This window comes from Parasteatoda tepidariorum, chromosome 2 (genome assembly GCF_043381705.1).
Source record: "Parasteatoda tepidariorum isolate YZ-2023 chromosome 2, CAS_Ptep_4.0, whole genome shotgun sequence".
In the NCBI taxonomy this organism is placed as follows: domain Eukaryota; kingdom Metazoa; phylum Arthropoda; class Arachnida; order Araneae; family Theridiidae; genus Parasteatoda; species Parasteatoda tepidariorum.
In genome coordinates this window covers 51,182,308-51,198,970 of record NC_092205.1, presented here as the reverse complement: position 1 = coordinate 51,198,970, position 16,663 = coordinate 51,182,308, and the positions used below count along the sequence as shown (strand labels likewise).

General features: G+C 30.6%; 1 protein-coding gene across 1 annotated transcript in view; it reads right to left on the bottom strand.

Moving 5' to 3' along the window:
- Positions 1 to 16,663, bottom strand: part of LOC107446303 (fat-like cadherin-related tumor suppressor homolog) — a 432,818-nt gene that overhangs the window by 233,951 nt on the left and 182,204 nt on the right. Inside the window, exon 3 of the mRNA XM_071177570.1 lies at positions 3,550 to 3,615. The gene's annotated coding sequence lies outside the window, so the exon portion shown is untranslated. The remainder of the gene's footprint in view (positions 1 to 3,549; positions 3,616 to 16,663) is intronic.

Genomic DNA, 16,663 nt, shown 5'->3' with positions numbered 1-16,663 from the left:
AAACGCCAACGGAACAGACATAAACTGAAGACAGCGGTTCATGTGTTCGCACGGTTTCTGCGTCAAAATACAGCATGGAATCGTTAAGTACGGCTCTGTGTTTCGCTGCTGCTGCTGCTTTAATGCACCAGGAATGGTTGGCCGTTCTCTCGGATCTGTAATTTAATCGCTGGAGCAACAGAATAGGGGCTAAAAGAGCCGCGAGGGCTTTTAGTATGCACATTAATTTATTTTCGAACTGCGGCATATCTTTGTATAATTGCCACCATTATTGCCAGCGGTACGTGAGACTGGTACCTAAATGTAGATTGTAGTCCGAAGGTGAGATAGGAGCCAAAAACACAGGTTATCCGGTATTTGGGAATGGTCAGAAAAAGACATTGTGGGAAAAAGAAAGAGTTGTTTTTAAGTTTAAAAAGAAGCACGATTGTGAACTGGGTGGTTTTGTTCTATTTTATTTCGAATATTTTTAATATTAAATCGATTATGTGTAAAGGATATAACTTATATACAAAACCAAGTTCAAAAGACGAAATTTTTAGTAAAAGTCTTATTTCGAAAGTAATAGCAATGCTAATAGTTGCGATCATTGTGTGTAAGATTCCATATTAAAAAATGCTTCTTTTTTCCGGTAAATTTTATCTTTTTATTATTCTGATCAAAATGTTCTGAAACATGCTTAGAAAAAAGGGTTTCTTATTCTATTATATACGGACGTGTGAGAAAAGCTGATGCAGATGTAAAATTGGTAAGAAAAAAAATTATAATAATAAATGGATTTTTGTTCACGCTAAAATATTATAGAATAATAATAGCCTTCATCTTAAAGGTTATAAAATTGTTCGCCTCAGCTACTATGGATATATTTAAAAGATTTTCAGAAAAAATATAAAATTTTTAGAATATTTAAATGTGATAACTAACTATTCGAAGATTTAGAGAACCGGATTTTTTGATAAAATTAAAACAACAAAGAAAAACGTTTTTTGACAAAATTACATTCAAGGGGGGGGGGGGAATTAATTTGATGTGCAAAAGACCACAATTTAGATTTTTCTATAAAAAATAATGAAATATCTACCAAAACGTCCCCTCAATTTCATTTTTTATTTTTCTTACTTTTATTGATTAATACTATTATTTATTAAATAATTTTGACTCTCCAAATTTTATATTTTTACCCGCATGTCAAATTAAAACATAATAATGTAATGTAATAATAAATACATAACAATGTTACAGTTTAGAAACTTACAAAAAATACTCTAAAACGATACTTTAATGTTTTTCTTAATTTCCCAGTTATTAACATTAATTACTTACAATATAAACTATACATAAAAATAGAAATGTAAAAACCAGAAATTTAGATCCATTTCTCTCTCTTAAGTGACAAGTGGAAAGAAATTAATTAATTAAAATCCTTAAAACACAAATGTTTAATTAAGCGTTAAGTCGTAACATGAGAACTTAATAACAAACTAGAAATCCTCGTGTCAGCATTTCTTCTCTTAAAACTTTTTTTTTCTATCTAAGAAGGTATTAAAGACGTCTTCCTTCTCACAGAAAAGATCTTTTAATTCCCTAAAAGAAGTGCGACTTTCTAAAAAGAATTATTTTTTCATCATTTCACTCATTCTCAAAGAATGCTATCATCAGTATTTGGAAGTACATTTGGTACCGTAAAATAATTCAATCATTTATATCAAAACCGAGTATTATAAATTGTGCACGGTTTTTAATGAATTTATAACAGACAAGTGGTTCCCAACCTGGGGGGGGGGGATTTCACAATTTTAAGCGGAGGGGAGATAATGCCGATCTTCCGGTGCGGGCCAGTTTATATCGGTAAGAATTTGTAAATATGTGCATAATTTTGTGAAGGTACTTTTGTTACCAGGCTGAATATCTCAGACGTATCCTAAATAAGCACTTTAATTAGAAAATTTGCAAGAAAATCGCGGGATTCTAAAGTAATACAGATTTGTGAATTTTACTATCGAGGGGTCTGTCCAGAGAAAGATCCGGTTTTTGTGAAATTGTGAAGAAATTACTCACATTCTTTCAACCAGGGTCCTGCTTTTATGAATTTGTGCAAATAGGGTCCAGTTATTGCAAAAAACTTTTTCCAGGAGTTTTTAAATTGTGAATAGATAGATGATTATGCTCAGCACTGTAAAATTATAATAAAAAAAAATAATAATTGCTGCTTCTAAATTAGAGATGCAACATACAAATAATTAGTTTAGCTTATACTGCTGAACGCAGAATATTCATTTCGAACGGATAACGGATGAATCGTCTGCCGAAGACAAAACTTAATTCGTTTATATCCATCTTTCTTGTTTTCTGCCCTGTAAAAGGGTTTATTCAATTCACAAAACAATAATGAAGAGAAACAAATTTGTGAAGGGTCCGATTGAAAAAAAAATCATTTTGTGAAGGGTCCGATTAAAAGAAAAATCATTTTGTGAAGGGTCCGTTTTTTAAGTTAAAATATTTTGTGAAAGGTCCGTTTCTATGACAAGTTATTTTGTGAAGGGTCCGTTAACAGACCCAAATTTCTTCTAAACAGACCTCTGATGAAGCATTATTTTATGACTAATTCACTATTACAAATTTCTCGGAAAAACAATTGATTTAATTGTTATTTTACCATATTCAAACAAAGCATTCAAATACCCATATATAACATGGTATTCAAACTATTAACTGTGAGGAAAACCGTTTATTATCTGGTTTCTCATAATATGGTTAAACAACCAGAATTTTATCTCACCCAAATAGGCCCCACTTAATGAAGTATTTTGCGCGGATGGGCACTTATCCTAACCGAGAGGGCTAATCCCTCTATCTCATGACCGTCAGGGCGGGGGTTCAAGTCCCGGCGTGGACACCACAGTATTATTTCCATTTCCTTCAATACATGGAGAGTTCTCTGTGTATAACATCTCTTATAAAACCGATGCTGTCATAAAACCATGATAGTTGTAAAAATCATTAAAAAGAACGTTTAGTTTTGTTTTTATGACGTTTTAAACAAACTAGTTGAAAATGGTTGCAAAACCGTAAGGATTAAATATGTTCTTTACTGTAAACTTTAACAGATTAACTGGATTTGACCATAATTTTAGAATGTTCATTCCAACACTGCATTGGTAAAACGATACAATGAAAAAATTCTATCTTTCGTGTGAAATATTTTTAAAATAATTCATAGTTTTTCGTTGGTTAATATGCTCTCAGTTTCTCGTGATTTTCAATTATAAACTCTAGGGGTCTTGCTAAAAGAAAGTCGATCATTTAGTGTTCCATTTATGAAATATATTGGAAACAATTACTCTAAGAAATAATTTAACAGAATACACGTGTTATGGGCAAAGTAAATATAATTATTATGACAACAGACATTTCAAAAATTTTGATTTTGAGTAGTAAAAATATTCTTTTTAATTCTTAAATAAAATAAAATTTTATTTTTCAAAAACTTTTAACGTTTACATTTTTGTATCGAAATATAATAAAATATAAATACATAAAAATATTTACCTAAGCCTTTAGTCATCAAGTAAAATTACGCTTGAATTTTCATCCATATTTATTATGCGCTCATGCCTGAAAAGAAAGAAAACTATTTACTTCTATGCAAATGTAAATGACAGAAAGAAATCGGAAGAAAAAATAAAATTAATGCAAATTAGAAACATTTTAAATATTTACATGGGGGTCAGTGGTACAAGCTTGAACAAAGATCATTTTTGGTCAAAATTATTTGTTATATTATTAAAGTTAAATAAAGATCAAAAGATATCACATGCAACACATTAAATCAGCAGTAAAAAGTTTGCTGTTTAGTTGCTATCAATTTAGTGCAACGATTTGAGGTTAACCTTCTTTACAGTGATTATAGTCATACTTTTTATTTACTTTCTCACAGTTATAGTTTTATTTAGTNCTGTTATAATTTTATTTGTTTATTTGTTCATTTCTGTTTGTTTTTGTACTGACAACACATATTTTCATGCGCATTAGAATCAATTTAAAGACTTCATAGTAGAAACATTTCGTTTGAAATACAAGCACATTTTTAGTAATATATTCCCACTATTTCTTCCAAACAATCGTTATTTTGTCAGTTTAGTTGCCAAAAAGTTTAGTTAAAGTTGCCAAAAATGCTGGCAACTATGTATATTAATTGTTAACGGCTTTTTACAGTAAACGTAACAGTTAATTGGATGGACAGACTGTTATTTTACCATAATTTTTGAATGAAGATTCTAACAGTGCAGAAAAAACAGGATTTATTTCTGAAAAACAAGCCTATTTGTTCAAATTTATATACTCAGCTTTTGAATTAAAAGTAATAACAACACAGAACAATATCATAGTTTTATTCACAAAAGAAGAAAAATTAGGATTTTAAATTCAAATTAAACCAGATAAGTTCAGCATGTAAAGTTTCAGCATTGTTTTAACGCAACATATATTTTATTACTTTAGTTACATGCATAATGGATTCATAAAGGAAATTCTTAGATTATATAAAATATTGTGGCAATGCCTTTAGAGATTTAGTAGTTTATAAACTAAATATTCAATATATTTTTTCCCCTTTCGATTATAAATTTTTGCAAAAGACTAGAATAAAAAAATAAAAATAAATAAATAAACAAATATATAATGAATAAGCGTTTTAGTTATCTAAAGTAAAATAGATAACTCAATTTTAAAGCTAGGCTCTCTTTGTTTGCTAAAACTAATGGCTCATAATTTAGAAAGGCTTTTTGAATTTTAGAAATATTATTTTAAGGAGAATATTACCGTTTTTCTTTTGATTAGAAGCCTCTTCAAAGTAGCGTAAAGTACGGCAAAAGTGAAATTTAAAGAATTTCGAACAAAGTAGCTCTAATTACTTCCCAGAGATTTTAAAAGCATCAAGCGGAGAGTGATTTATTGAAGGATTAAATATTTATTTGCAAAGAAAGCGTTTTGCTTCTGCAAATTTGGAAATATGAATTTATTAGGAGAGAAAATATATTCTCGTATGCTCAAAAACAAGACTGCAGAAAAGAAACAGACAAGATTTATAGCAAAGCATCGCTTTAACTTTGTAATTTTTAAACAGTAAGGCAAAAAGGTATGCACAATTTGAATAAATGCGTTAATGTAAGATAAAATGCACAGGGTGTCCATGAAGTATTAAAACTAATTTCTAAAAATAAACATGTTTTGCTTTCAATGATATCTAATTCGGTCCCCCTTATTTCACTCCCCATCTTAATACGAATTCATCTTATATACGAACCCTCATATTTTATTGCAGATCTGAATATACACCCCAATTACCAGGCCGACTTTGGGGATGAGGATCAAATTTCTTGTAATTTTTCATCTGAAACAAATTTATGTTGTCTTCTTTTCGCGTTTATGACATTGGTATTATTAGGCTATTGGTATAATTTTGGATTTTGTGGAACTACGGATAATAATAATAATAATAATAATAATAAGTCACATTGCAAAGGGCCAACGAAGCTCACTAAAAAAACCATAATAAATGACGTCCGCAGATTACAAAGGACTTTCCTATTAGACTACTGCATAAATACATCTACCATTTCTTCTATAATTTATATTTGTTAAATTGCAATCATCATCACCAGAGTCGTGCTGGCTCAGGGGACACAGTGTTAGCTTTCCAAAGAGGTGAACCGGGTTCGAATCGCGATGGCTGGTCGATACGAACCCTGCGCCCGGCTGACACCGAACACAGTGCTGATTTAAAAATATCCACAGTGGTAGACAGATCAGGGGTTAAAGTTCCCTTGACGTCAGGCTAACCGCGGGAGATTTTCTTCTCCGTATAACGCAAATGCGTTGTAGTTCCATCAGAAAGGTTCCGAGCTGAAGAAACATTTTCGTCATTGATTCAATAGTTCGTCACAAATCACGTGATTTCGTTACGAAATAATTCTCAAAATGAACAAAATACAGTTCAAAGATTGCCGAATCGTCAAAAGGGATAGTTTTTTTCTGAAAGTGCATTGGAGAGCAGATACCCTTGGTTATAATTCTCTTACCATCGGGCTAACCATGAGAGGTTTTTCTTCTCCTTGTATAACAAATGCGGGTTAGTTTTACCATTCTCCACAAAGCTTGTTTTTTTTTGTCCCAATACTTACATCCAAGAGTTCCCATATCTTTTGGATTGAGTTCAAAATTACAAAAATTATTCCCATTCAAATCCGTAAATCCAAAAAAGGGTCAGCTGTTTAAAGCAGGTATAAATTAAAATTATTACACTGGCTATTGTACAGAGCCCTGGCATCAAAGTTTTATTGTTGGTCACCTTAGGTATCTCCGAAAAACAGTTACGCAAAATTATATAGAACATAAAGATGCCCTCAATTGAAGTAATAATGATATTCGTAGACAGCCCTTAACTTATGAATTTTTAAAAACTTTTGTATTTTAACTTAACTTTTGAATTTTTAAAACTACTCCGTATTCTGGCACTTCAACACTTCAGTTTTTCGATTCTCGGTAACTATTTTAGTTGCAAATAATTTAACTTGTTCGGTTCTCACTTTAGCTGAGAAAACTAAGGCACTTCTTTACACATCTGGCAGATCCAAGATTCTATTCCTGATTTATAGTATAAATTTAAGCATAAATTTATTTTTATGCGAATATTTAATCGCTTAGATGACAGTATATATCATTGAAAACATTTTATTTTTAACAGAATACTAAAGAAAAATCCGCGGTATCAAAAATATCAGACATGTCATTCAAAATTAAATTTATTACATTCTTATCATTAGTATATTTAGAAGGCAAAGAACAAAAAAAAAATTTTTAAAAAATGCTTATTTTCGATAATCTATTTTCTAAATTAAAAACTTTTGAGATAAATCCAATTTAAAATGTTTATTGTTTCATTTCTCAAGTATATGATAATGAATTGGAAAAAATATTAAAATATTTAATTAAAAATGTATGATTTTTTTTCAGATTCATTAAAAGCACTAAAATGTATATAGATTTAGGAAAAGCATATCCTGACAAAGCTACATAATACATACATGTATAGAATACTCAAACGACGAATAAAAACTACTTATTCAACAGACAGTTACATCACATTTGTTAGACATGTCAAAAATACTTTACACGGAAAAACTAAAAATATAAATGATTCAATCAAAAGTTATTTATTTAACTGATTTTTAAAACAGTCTATTTAATCACAACTAATTAAAAAAATTTTAAATATTTAGCTTAGAATCAAAAATGCTGGAAGAACTTGAAACCCAATTATAGTTACTTTTATTGTTCAATGAAAATAAATGAAACGAAACAAAATACTACATATATAGTAAAGATTTCAACTTCAAATATCCAGAACTATATAAACTTAAAATAAAGAGAGAAAAAATAGTAAAAGCAAATAAGAAGATACGGTTCTGGAACCAAAACTTCAATAGAACCTTTATCCCCAAGAATTAAATCAGCAGAACTTTAAAAACATATCTTTGTCAAAAGAGAGGCGGGAGGGAATGTTGGATTAAATAAATTCGAAAAAAAGAACTAACGAAAAACCCTTCCAGATACTCCTCTTTTATTCCTTTTAAATGTACATAGATAAAAAAAAAATTTAAAAATTACTCAGCAGCGGTTGAAATTGGAAGAAAAAATTCTTTTCTATAAAAAAAATATTTTTTATGATAAGTGCGGGTCCTCTTAGAAATCATATTTCTTTTGTAGAAAAGCATAATTATGAACGCCCCGTTTGATAACAGAAAATAGGAGAAAAAAAACTCGTTTTTTAAAAAATATTTACTTCCTATGATTATTTTTATTTAACGAACGCTAGACGTAAAAATCTAAGCCATGAATACGGAGTTATTTACTGACATAAATATTAATTTTTAAAACTAAAACTATCCGAGCTTTAAATGAAGATTATTAGATTTATTACCCAGCAAAGAAAAAAAAATTATTTGAAAATGAGAACGATGTATATAAAAAAATTTATTAAAGAGATGCGTCAAGTAACGAAAATGTTACAGAAAAAACCGAGATTTTTAAAAGAAAAGTTTTTTTGTTCCAAATTATTGAAATTGTAGGGAAAAAATTGCTTCATCAAAATAACGAAATCATTGATTAGATGGGATATTTTTTCAAAGATTTGATGATGAAATATTCAGTAAAATAAATGAAAAGAAATATGAAAAATGAAAAGTTTCTCAAAAGATAGAATTGAAAAATTTTTTTAAAATTTACGAGAAAAAAAAATTGCACGGAATTTTGAATCTGAACAAGTTGAGTGTAAATAAAAATAAAAATAAATGGTAGCGAACGTTAATCGAATTCATAATTCCTATATTTTATTGCTAATCAATTAAAAATTAATGGCCTGTGAATTAAAATACAAGACGTTTGATTTTTAATTTTTAAAAATTATACTGTTTAAAAAAACACTATAAATAAGAGTATACTGCAAGAAAAGCGTTTCTAAAGATTGAGCAAAAATGTGTCAAAATAGTTCTGAAACAAATATAATTGAATTTGAAAATAAGTGTAATTAAAGTAAGTGTATGCTCGAAATTGAAACAGCTATGAGAATCCGTCTTCATTTATAAATAAATATGGCGGAAGGATAGGAAAGTGTTGATTAAGAATCTTGATTTGTGAAATAATTTTAGGGTGAATGTAAGTGCAGTATACTTTTATCTAATTAGATTTTCTTTTCGATCGTTATGAGTTAACAAAGTTTAAACTTTGTCACATTTAAGAGTGTTATGTCAAACTTTGTCACACTTAAGGGTGTTATGTCATTTTTGAGACTATTCAATTTTGAGCAGGTCACTGTATTCAAAATTGAGTACATGCATACTCAAATTCGACATTATTTGTTTTGGAGCTATTTTGACACATTTTTTCTTAATTTTTAAAAAACCCTTTTTTTTACATTGCTTGATTTCTGTGCTATACTTCCCTAATAAAAAGTTCGAATAAAATTGGAAAAAATACTTAAAATGTCTAAAAGTGTTCTTCAATCCTCCCCCCCCAAACAACTATTCATATTAAGTACGTCTTCAAATATATTTCACAAGGTATCCATTTCAAATATATGATAACAAAATGAGAAGATATTTTGGAAGGACGAATGACGGAAGGCCTCTTGAGAATTTTCAATCATGTGCGTGTCACTATTCTCAATTATGAATATATGAGTTTTCGAATTCGACTACATTTCTTACAGAACTATTTTGACACATTTTTGTAAAATTTTGAGAAACCTTTTTTTTATTTTTACAGTGAATACACTAAATTACGTAATTTAAAAACGTGATGTTGAAAATCGGTAAAATGCAGCAAAACCTCACTGAATAATCAATGAATGACGGAAGGCCTCTTGAGAATTTTCAATCATGTGCGTGTCACTATTCTCAATTATGAATATATTAGTTTTCGAATTCGACTACATTTCTTACAGAACTATTTTGACATATTTTTGTAAAATTTTGAGAAACCCTTTTTTTCCACTTCGAATACACTAAATTATGTAATGTAAAAACATGATGTAGAAAATCAGTCAAATGCAGTATAACTGAATAATCTATTACTGAATAATCTATCCTTACTGAATAATCTATTTTCCTGAAACTATTCACAACTTGAATATGCTGCAAAACAAAACGCGTGTTCTGCAGTACACGTCAATTACAACATGGGGTCGTGCCAAAACAGCCGGTACAGTATGACAAATGTGCAATAAATCTCCTAATGGTAAAACTAAGCCTTTCTCCGTTATTAAGAAAATGACTCTAAATACACAACAGCAAAAGGGATCATCATTCATCCAGGGGTGCTCTCCTATCACTTCAGAAGATTAAGAAAGTGTCTTCTTTAATCTCTTCGCATAAGTCCGATTTAAGTGATAGACAGAGGCTTTAGCTATGGTTGTTTAAACAATGGCTTTTATTTGTCAAGAACAGCAAGCAGGTGATGGAATTCCTCCAAGAGCTCTCCCTCGAGTGCTCCGCCCTAAAAATTTAAGATCCTCGGGGACAAGAGAATTTTCCAGTTAACGCCCAGCGAATCTTCTGAGAGAAACATTAACGACAAAAATGCATTTATTTAATAAGATTGATATATCTTTTATCCGAAAAAGGGTTTTTGATGGACAAGTGTATGTGTGTTATTATTGAAACGAATGGTGTTAGGTACAAGAAATTGCAATTAGATAAAATTACTCATAATTGTAAAGTTCGTCTGATATGCATAAAGTTATTTTTACTCGTTTGTTACAAAACTGGATTAAGGGTTTCATCGACTGGATGACTCAAATGACTATACAATCAGATGACTATCAGTGACTATGTTTTGAAAAATTCGATATAAAAAAAAATTAACAGATGCGTCGTGTATTTGAGTTACAAAATAATGTTCCAAGCAATTTATTTTACCTTTATTATTTCAAGTTAACAGTGGACTAACATAATACTAAACAGGACACTACAAAATAAAATGGCCAAAATGAAAACAATAAATAAATAAAGGAACAAAAAAATAAAAAATCATACGAATATTAGATCTCAAACGCTATTTGGAGCTGCTAGAGAAGGTTGCAAATTATGTGTAAAATACAAGAACAGTGAACATAAATTATGCTATATTATTTTCATCTTCAATGCAGTTTTCACATTTACAACCAAACCTTCTTCAGGAGATGCTCACACTTTTCGCCAAACGTCTAAATACACGCATTTCATCAACATACGTTGATAGAATGCATAATAATACAAACAAATCTTTATGGTTACCATAGACCTATGGTATTCGGCCATACAAATTTCTATGGTTGCCATAGACCTATGGTATACTGCCATACAAATGTTTATGTTTGCTATAGGCTTATGGTGTTGTGCCATATAAATGACATACAGATCTCTATGGTTACCATAGGCGTATGGTATACTGCATACAAATTTCTATGGTAACCATAGGTTGCCATAGATAACTATAGGTTTCAACTTTCATGCCAAAATTTCCTAAAAGGTAGCATGCAACAGCGCACTTTTTCAAACACGCACCATAGGTAAAAGTTTGGCGAAAACTTATGAGTTTAGCATCTCCTGTAGTCCTTGGCCGTATGCGTGGAAAAAATAAAGTTAATGTAGAGTGATTTTTGTTCACTGTCCTTGCATGTTACGTTTTCAATCTTCGTTAGCGGCTCTAGATAGCGTTTGCTATGTTTTTGTGAGATTTTACATTCTTTTTTGTACTTCTGCTTTTCCTTTTCATTTGGTCTAGGTTATTTTGAAGCATCCTGTGTATTTATTTTTCACATCTACAACAATGTAATGTCGATGCACACATCCCTCCAACTATGGCCAAACACTTAGCCTTATCTTTTCATGACTTAATCTTATAATGGTCATTGTAAGAATGCATGAACCTATCTATTCTGGTCAAACTCTCTGTATACTTTAGCATAGTCCAAATAATAAGCCTTATACGAAAAAATTAACGTACACCCTGCTGAGTTTACAGCCGATTTATTAAGTCGGTTGTGAGGATCAAACTCTCGACTCCTGGCTCCCCACCAGTGATATCTTAACTGAGTATTTTAGGGTTAACTCTGCCGCCAAAGAAGACTTTTACAATTACAATGTGTCCAACTCACGCGTGTACTGCATGCATTGCATTAAATGGTCAAAAAAGGAAAAAGGAAAAAAAACGGTAAAAATAAGTAAGTCTAGTTTAAACACATGAAAGCAGTATTATAACTTCAACGTTTGATGATATTTTAACTCTTAAAAGCTCTTAATGATACCCCTAATTTAGCCTTCAATTATCAAAGTCATTCATAATTTTTTTGAATCACTGACATATAACACAAAATCATCGACAATAACTCTTTTTTTTCTGAATCAGCTAATATAAGTTAAGTTATTTTAAGCTTGAATTGGTTGTCGATGCATAGTAAGAATCCTCCAAGAATGCAGACAACTACTCTTAAACCTCGAACAACCTAATCACATATTGTCGGAAGATTTAACAAACCGTGGAATATGGAAGGCTAATGTAGCTGACCCGAAATTTACATGACAGAAACATGCTCTCTTTCGCCAAGAATCAACACGCTATTAAATTGTCTAGGGGTTGAGGTGGAAACATAGATAGTTGCTTGTTGAAGTTAAGCCATCCGCGCCAGCTCATTGCAATGCAAGCAGAATCATGTTTGAGAACCAGGTAATGTCATCTCGGCACTAACTATTGGAAAGGTTTATAGCACTACCCTTTAAAGGAAGGGGTGGGGTAACTATATTACACGCCGTTTCTATGGAAATGTAAATGTGATAGCTGTTTAATTAGTCATCGCGACACTCTTCGTCAGGATAGAGCTACACATGAATAATACTTCCGAATTATTTATGAAAGCTTTAATATTACTTAACGTAACAAAATTAAAATGCTTGTAAATTAATCAAGTTAAGTCAACTTTTCGCGTTTTCTGAAAATACAATGTGCTTGCTATATATGTTATTATCTTTCATGAATATGAGCAAAGCGAGTTACGTGTAATTTAAATGTAACAATTATTAGTTCATTAACTTATTTTCTTAAAACTATGATTCTCATGAAATGAAAGAAAATGTAAATACATTTTTTCAAACTTAATAGTATCTAATATTCAAAAGCTAAATTTTAATTTTTCAATTTTTATTTGTATCTCTTCATTTAAAAACTACAAGATGTACCTGATATAAAATTTCTTTAAAGAATATTAATTGCATCATCCTTTTTATGACACTACATTGACTTCAAAAAGACGGTTTTAAGTGTGGTTGTTCATGGTGTAAAAAGTAAGAACCTATAGTCAAATATTGACATCATTCATAGCTAATAGCGAAAAAATACTAGACAAATATTAATGTAGTCATTTTTTTTTTCCTACAAAGAAACGAGAGGGTTAATATGACTAATACATTAATTAAATTATCAGAAAAAATAGTGATTGAGAATTGTTTACATTGTCTTGAAGAAATGAAATTCTAGAAACAAAGTTTCAATCAAGCGAGATAAAATTAAATCCAAGAATAAACATAAGAAATTAGATGGAAAGACTGACAGACCTAACCAGCATCTCTGACAGACCTGATCAGATAGATCTCTTTATTATTGCTGTTTTTCACATGAAGGTTTCATATTGTAGGTTTCGTTGCTGTTATCGTCACATAAAATTTATATACTATTTTCATAACTGCTGTCTGCAACAGTTATTCACGACAGTTAGGTCAAGTTTAGCCTACCTATGGTGCAAAAGGTCAATATACAAATAAGCCGTAGTTTTCTGAAAAAGAAAAGCGTTTGAGATCTAATTTTCAGATAAAAAAAAAAGTTACTCCAAAGCTACATTATATGGACTCGTAAAAATTTGCAAAAATTGAGAATTATTAATAGGATCTCCATAATTTTCCTTAGGTGGAAAGATCTCGGTAAATTGGTACTTTTTAAAAGTTTGTTCTTTAGCCTAGATAATTCTTTATGGCATATAAAGTTTAAAATTTGGTACCTGCAACTCGAGAACTATGACTTTGCAGGAATGATATATTATGCACAAATAAACAATGAATATTTTTACTAAATCTGAGAGTTTGTATGTCAAACAGCTTAGCTCCAACAAGCCCTCGAATCTTATTGTTAGTTATCCAGTCTTTCCCCACTTCCCCTTACCTCTATAGTTCAATAAACAATAAAACTAATTTTACAAAATGTACTTTTGAACTAAGCGAGATATTTTGTCGGAAAAAAAAACAACGAAAAAAGAACAAAAATTTACAATGGTGATAAATTATTTCCAGTGGGAGAAGATATGAAAACATCCCATTAATCATTATTATAAGAGCTTCGTCGCATCAATAACAATATGCGATGGAACATAGAACAATTGAGAGCGCAGGTGATTAAATTACACAAAACAAACCTCCCACTCTTCATTACTTTTTACATTTGACAATTGCTCGCCTGTTACCCGCATGTATTCCATATCAGACAGGCCAATGATTTAGTAGGAAAAGCTGCTTTGCCAGATTTAGAACAAATAACTCGAAAATGGATAACTATGGTGGTTTTGGAGAAGAAGAAAAAAATTAAACATAAAATCGCCAAGCTAGCATTAAATGTCCTAGAGCTGTTATTTTGGTTCGGAAATTAATTCTTTACTAGCAAAGGTAGATAATCAAATTGTGAATCTTTAGGACTAAAAAATCAACAAAATGTGCTGACTAAAAGGAACAGCGAAGCATGATGATAGAAGTAAAAAATGTTAAGGAAGAGTATCAAAATTCTCTCCAGAATTTCAGTATATGTTGTTTAATAGATAAAAAAAAGTTTAAATTTTTTAAATGAAACAAAATTTTTCCCATTAATATGGGGTATAGTTTGAGATGCCCAACAATCTATCAATTAAAACATTAAACAATCCAACAAAATGATTTTGTTTAAAGCCAGTAGAGCCAGTTTTTTTAAAAAGTCAGGCAGGGATGGACACTTGATATTTTTGATTTTCGAGAAATTTATAAAATATGTTCTTCGGGTCAAACTATTAGTCACGTTTTTTTTCGGGGGGGGGGGAGGAATTAAAACTGAAGATTTTCTGAAATTTTGAGAAAAACGCATTAATTTGCAAGTGGCATTGCTTTCAACGAGACGAGTGAATCGCGACACCGACCGTTTATTTTACGTTCTACTACGTTCACACTAGTTATCGAGACATTAATACGTTCAGTGGACCTTTGTACCGAAGATCAATGGCCATTAAACAAACTTCGAAAAAAGGGTATTATTTTCTTAGATATTGACCGTTAAAATTTACTAGTACCAATAGTAAACCACAAAGGTATATATTTCTGTGAATATATATCAAGGAGTAGTACCTAAAAAAATGTGGATATTTGGCGTGACCTTAAACCATTGGATCTAAAACCTTATCTGCATGGCAAGGTACTGAACTTATTATCAATAAAAATAAATACTTTAGAAACTATTAAATGTATCGATTTGGGCAAAGGTTTTATTCGATTCAGCCGAAAACAATACAAATACATCATAACAATGCCACTTCTCTCGATAGCAATTTGACAAAGTGACTTGTCCAGACAGAAAGTCAACCCTATTGACTGCAAAAAGATACTTATCCATAAAAATAAATAAGCTATTTCAAATATTCAACAGTGCATAGACGGAAATAAAGGAGTAACCGCGCTGAACTGGTTATTCCAACTATACTTGTGATAAAAATATTCATAGGTTACATTAAAAATCAATGGTAGGTTTAAAATTTAAAAGAAAAAAAATTATAAAAATAAAATATCGGAGAAATAAAGAATTAATATGAAAAGCAAGCGTAAATGTAACAAGAATACACACAATGAATCTATATTTGAATTGTTTCGAACATTTGCTTCAAATTCCAGGTGAGCATACCGTTTGAGAGAACAGGATAAAAAAAAAATTTATGACATCATGAAGTATGTGCTCAAGAAAAATTTTAAAAAAGGATTAAACAGCTCTCACCGTCACGTTAACAATGACAGAATTTTGATATTTTCAAAAGATAAAATCTTTTATTTTTGACATCAAAATGTGACGTCTTCAGTGTAAATCTTAAATGGAGCTGGAATGATACTTTTAGCATGAAAAACATCGCTGCTAGGCGAGAGATGAAGAAAAGGAGTGTTTTATAAATTTGGAAAGTATTAGCGATTCAGCAACACAAGTCTAAAAGATATACTAAAGGATAAAGGATATACTATCTAACGATCTATATCACACTGTACATGATTTAAAATTTAAAAGGTAGTTTAAATCACCGAGAAGAAAGAAAAAGAGACTTAAAAATACTCGCCACATTATATCGTAATCCAAAGATCAGGCAAAAATCAAATCATATATCCAGCGTAAGCAAATAAATCCAAATAGAATACGGCATAGGTGAAAAGCAAATAGAAAAAGACTTCAAACTGTTAATCCAGCATACATTAAAACTTAACACGATGGATTGGTAAATAGGGATTTTCTAGATTTGAGCACCTGATTTGACTATCTAACGATCTATAGAATATGGAATTTAAAAGGTAGTTTAAATCACCGGCAAAAAAAGGACTAAGAAAACGTCGACGTCTTATATTCTAATCCAAAGATCGGGAAAAAATCAATTCATATATGCAGCCAGCGTAAGCAAATAAATCCAAATAGGATATCCAGTAAGTACTTGAGATAAGGCATAGGTGAAAAGCAAATAGAAAAAGACTTCAAAAGTTACTCCAACATACATCAAAGTTTATACACGAGGGATTGGCAAATATGATTCAGTCCAATAGCCTGGAAATGTCTATCCAACAAAGAAATCACAAAAGACCAATATATATCAGATGTGACAAATTCCTCCTGAAAGTGCGGCACTTCTTTTTTTTATAACTGTGCCCCCGGGAACCCTTTTGATACAATTCGCGACTGCTATTTTTCTGAAAGATGTTTGCCAGAAAAGGTAGAGGAATGTACCTGTTCCAGCGGGGCGATTTATATCTTTTAAATGCATAGACATTTGTTCAGATGCAGTTCACGAAGAATACCTAGAATATGAATA